The 5,673-nt window shown below is 37.7% G+C and overlaps 1 protein-coding gene across 1 annotated transcript in view; it reads right to left on the minus strand.

Moving 5' to 3' along the window:
• The window catches only part of LOC104952640 (E3 ubiquitin-protein ligase ARIH2-like), a 21,562-nt gene that overhangs the window by 607 nt on the left and 15,282 nt on the right, over positions 1-5,673 (minus strand). The gene's annotated exons all lie outside the window — the stretch shown is intronic.

Consider the following 5,673-nt stretch of genomic DNA (forward strand, 5'->3'; position numbering starts at 1 on the left):
TTGTTAAATTGCGACATAAGGGTACTAAGGGAACTAAAGACGAAAGTACGGGAATAAGTACTGCGGTGTGAACGCCGGCTTATGTTGCGGCTCTCTTTCTTTCAAATAATGCCCATCGGAATGTGGACCAAAAGGAGATGATGGGAAGACTTTGGACTTTTTGTCACATTCCCCATGGACAATTTGGCAATACACGCAGGGGCAGCATTGCGGTCTGAAAGGGTCTCTGGAAATATGCAAACATTTAATTAAAGTTTTGAAAAAACAGTGACAGGGTTAAAAGCACGAATGGAAGAAGTATTTCGACTATTTACTAGGTAAAATATGTGTTTAGAAGTAATGTCCTGCATTCAAAACTGTCAATGCCCAAGTGAAAAGTATAACATCTGAAAGTAACAATTAATCATTATGTCTATTAGTATTAAATATATATAAGTGTTTGTACAACTTATATTTAGAAAGAGGCCGTTGTAATTTATTGGATGCATAAATGTCGTCTTCCATCCATTCAATGTAGCATCTGCTATAATGGGGTTAATGTATGATTTACTTAATAATACAACACATTATTGTATAATTAGGACCCTCCAGAAAAACGCGAGCCAATAAAATCCTTGATTATGCGGGTAAAATTCCCTTGATTATGCGGGCTAAAAATCCTTGGATTACTGCGTATTAAACATGCGGGGTTTTTATGGTGATTTTATGCGGTGAAACTGCGGGAAGTTTGCGAAATATGCATATCGGGAAAAATCTTAGATTTTTTTTTAAATATGGGCTGTTTTATTTATTCTCTCTAACACCACACCCTGCCACTAACGTTAAACCCTTTACTATTCAATTAAACACATTCAATGTTTATTATATTGTAAAAAGCAATTGGGCTATTTTAATCTCACACACACAAAACACACCCCCCCCCTCCCACACACACCACACACCACACACAACACACACAACCACCACACACACACACACACAACACCCTTCTCCGCCTCATTCCTGTTTTCATTTACTTCGTTCGTATCTGACCAGCTTCAATCTTGTAGGCTACTCACCTTAATTCTTGTAGCCCTCGAAAGGGTTTTGGAGGTTGATGCCTCGGTGAACGTGAGTTGTTGGCTTTCTTGTCCGCAGCAGCAGAAAGCATTTTCGAATGTTTGAATGAAGTCAAAGTGGGTCGTCACGTCGATTTTCTTATGCTCCAACACACAGTTGCACGGGGTGCAGAATAGTTTCCCCCCACTTTTTGCCCGGTCTTTAGTAGAAATGTTCGTCGGTAATGAGATGGATTAGATATTTTCATCTGTGGTGTTTTCTCTTTCGTGTGAGCTCCACAACGTTCCACTTATACAGTGTGGTTTACATTCGTGATGCGCGAGGCTGAAAGACGTCACGTCAAGACGAGCTTAACCTTTTTTTTCTCAAACTTTAAATGTGGACAAAATGCGGGGATTCATGCGCCCTTTTGATAAATATGCGGCCTTTTAAAAATCCGCGCCATTTTGCTGATTATGCGGTAAATTCTGCGGTTGCAGAATCGCGTTTTTCTGGAGGGTCTATATAATACGTGATAATGTATGAGTTGATTTACTTTGATCTACTGTACTGTGTAAAAACACCACAACAATATTACAAAAAATATAATGCGTATTAATGCAAACTATTGTAAAGGTAAAAGTATGAGCATAAAAAATAAAGAAGTGTAAACATTTACATTATTATTATGATTATTTAATATATAAAGACTATATATTATTGAATTACAATTAAGATAATAAGATTAGATATACTTTATTTGATCTAAAATATTGATGTTTTTTAAGTGATTAAATGCTACAGTATTCAAGAAATACAAATGCAGAGCTGCAAACATTGCAAACAAACTAAGGTCTACAACACCCAGTTGTCTTTGTGTATTTGTGAATGAAGCGCAATCTCATGGTTAAATCCTGAAATTGAACAAATGGGTAAATTTGGCATCGCCCTCTTAGGAAATAGTGGGAGGGCTTTAATCTCCCAGCCACTGCGATCGCTGGGTTTTTGGTTGGAATCCGCTGGGTGGAGTCCTATCTGGAGTGCTACATCTGTAATTAGGTTGTTACTGCTGTCCCAGGCATTGGTTTATATTATTTTGCATGGAATTAGAAGCCAAAGTTGTGATCACATTATATTATTTAAAGGAAGCTCAGCTTTCATGCCTAAAGTGACACACCAAACATGTTTGTAACTAACAAATGTTAAGATTGACACAGTTTACAGTAGTGTTAAGCTGTCCTACTGATCGGCAGGTAATGCCAGTAAGGCACAAAAACCGCAAAACTACACTTGCAACAATGATGTTAGCTAAACAATACAGGAATGGGTATTGATTCAGCATTATTATTATTATTCACAGGATTTACAATAGCCTATGATTTGGTGAGAAACTCCTGATGTAAAACATGTTTTTTGTCAACAAAATAGAAAACTGGGCACCTTCAAAGTTTTAACACCAAGGTTCAAGGTTGGTGTCCAGGGAATTATTGTCCTCACAAGTAACCAAATCATTTTTGTGTGATCCAGTGAAGGTTCAGAAGTCGGACCACCCCCACTCCTGGGACCCCTGTGTGAACTTCAGTCATACTTTAAACTCCAGTCTCTGCAACACAAGTGCTACCCTCAACAAGTCGTGGACCGCCTCGAATAATAACACCATCAACAGCCTCGACTACTGCAAGTGTAAGAACGCAGGCAAAGTTAATAAGCCAACATCCCCGTTTCTCAAATATATATATTATATAGTATATTCGGTACTGGTTTTATTTAACTTTAGCTACTACTAGCTAAAGTTGTTACTTATTTAAAGAAAACTACTTACATTATGCCAAAGATTTAGATTTAACAACCTTGCTTGCTAAGCCAAGATGTTATATGGAAGAATACCGAAGTAACTGCTTTACATGATAATGGGCTGAAACCCTTGAAGTTGCCTCAACACATTTTCTATTTCAGAGAGGTTATAGTCTTTTTCTTTTTCAGCTCTAGTATCGGCCAGTTTCTCTCCCGGCTCTACAACATCGGGCCCCAGTAGCCAGAGCTCCAGCACCTTGCCAAGGCCTACAGTTCCCATGAGTCCACGTAACTCGCTGCTTAAACGACGGCAGAGAAAGAAAGAGCACAAAAGCTCCTGTGAGTCCTTTTGTCTGTTTTTACAATAATATCATTTTCTGAAGGGAAATTAATATAAAATATCACTGTTGTGTGTGTTCAGTGTCCCTGGCGTCCAGTTCAGTGGGTCCCGGTGGTCAGGTGGTTCATGTGGAGACCAGTGAGGTTGTCCTAACAGGCGACCCACTCAACGGCTTCGGTGTCCAGCTGCAGGGAGGAATATTTGCCACCGAAACGCTTTCTGCACCCCCACTCATCCGATTCATAGAGCCCGACAGCTCTGCAGAGAGGTGAGCACACGCGTTCATGCATGACTAAACAAATGTGTGTGGTCTGTGATGTACAGCCTTCCTGGCACAAATATCTAATTCTAGTTGTTCTGCCCTTACAGCGCGTATCCTTTTGCGTCGCTAGACAGCTACGCATTTAAAAGTCCTCCAATAAAGGTCCAAGGTTTGCTTTCTTGACTTTACTGTAGATGTATTTGACTTTCTAAAACTGTAACAATACAGAAATAAAACACATATAAGTATGCAGGCTTCACATAACATATAAGTAGCACTGTAAAAACGACACACATACTACTATTAAAGGAATTAGCTATCATTAGCATCACTATTAGCTAGAAATAGCACAGATCACAATTAGCTAAATTAGCACACATTAAACTAGCTTCAGACCAAAAGGTACAAACTTCAAACATTCTGCACGTAACACATCCAAATTGCACATTAATAACTCAAAGACAAATAGTCTCCAAGGCTCAAGAATCACAGACACGAACACAGTTTACATGACGTCTCTGCTCCATGTGTTGATCTCCGTGCTCCGTTTACAAAGATACTCGCAAAGCAGAGAGCGCTCACTCTGACACGCTCCGAGCAAACCAACACAACCAAGGAGCGCTCACTCACCCAACTCTATAAGCATAGAAATAGGCAGCACACAAGTTAATTTTAATGTCATAGTCCAACAGAGATTTGCAGGAATTAGTCCTTAACCTGGTAATAAGTGAGCATTTCAGCATGTCCAGGTTGCCTTGTAAGAAGGTCATTGGTTTTTCGTTAAATTCTTGATTGCGGATGTTGTGGTTAATAAAAGCTTATGAAATGTGTGTATTTTGTTCTGCAATATTAAATATGAAGTTACTCCACTGGTGAACATTCAGAGCTTTTATGTGTTTTAAAAAATGGCGGTTGTTAATAAGTGTCTAAATAAGACGACTAAACGTCATCATACTGAACATTAGACACCTTTAGCTTAGCGAAGGGGGCCGTGAAGTCATGTGACCCTGATGTGATTCCTTTATAGCCAGATGTTAGCTTTAGTTCAACTTGTATAAAGAGTTAATATGAGGAGACTATCCTGCTGGATAAAAAGTGTAAGCATCATAAACGCGCGTGCAACAGATGTTGTTTTCTGCAATATTCTAAAATGTCATGGAAATATCCCATTACCTTGGGTTTTATGGTTGGGATAATACGTTTAAACTATAACTTCACAAATGTATTAGTTTATTATTACTCAATTTACAACAATTTGAAAGGTTTATAATAGATAAAGGTGAACATTATTGACACAGTAGTTTAAACATTGTTGATTTTGTTAGTGTTAATATTGTATCCAATATATTATATGAGGCTATTTTTTGATAGGTTCTCTTCCCTGCAACATTGGCTGTATGTTACAATTAGGGCTGTCAGTAGATTAAAATATTTAATCGCGATTAATCGCATGATTGTCCATAGTTAATCGTGATTAATCGCACATTTTGTATCTGTTCTAAATGTACCTTAGAGGGATATTTTTCAAGTTGTTAATACTATTATCAACATATGAGTAGACAAATATGCTTTATGCAAATGTTTGTTTATGATCTTTTGAACAATGACACATATTCTCATGAATATTAAACACAACAACCTCTGAACATTACAAATATTCAACCCAGTCTCATGGCATTTCGTGTTCACCAACACGATTTTTAATCTATCGATTCGTGTTCACCAACACGATTTTCCCCTTTTTTTCGTGTTGCACAGCACGATTTTAAAAGCAATGTATTTCTATTGGTAGTCTCACGGCATTACGTGTTGGAGGAAGACCAGAAGCTGTGTGGTTCATAAAAACATGTTCTTACTCAATATCAAGCCATAATTATTGCTTTTATTTTAAATCGTATAATTTCTGATTTTTTTCGCCGTCTGTGAGTAAAAGAAATAGGGCTCGGAGCCACAGAATAATGAAATCTGTATTTTTTTAATATATTTTTTCTTCTAATTTGTTATTCTTTTCTAAATAACACACTTTTATTTACTCAACAATAACAAACAATTATCCTTGATTTTATTTATTTGTTTAATTCCTATAATCTCAGGCTTTTTAGCCGTTTCTCAGGAACTGAATTTCAAAATAAAGTCACCGGAAACAGACGCAGGCCTATAAAGGGACATTTCGAGCATCATCGCGATACACAACACAAACCCACTGAACTGATTACCCAAGATCCTCAGCTAGAAGCTC

This window comes from Notothenia coriiceps, unplaced genomic scaffold (genome assembly GCF_000735185.1).
Source record: "Notothenia coriiceps isolate Sejong01 unplaced genomic scaffold, NC01 NC01_scaffold00000339, whole genome shotgun sequence".
In the NCBI taxonomy this organism is placed as follows: Eukaryota; Metazoa; Chordata; class Actinopteri; order Perciformes; family Nototheniidae; genus Notothenia; species Notothenia coriiceps.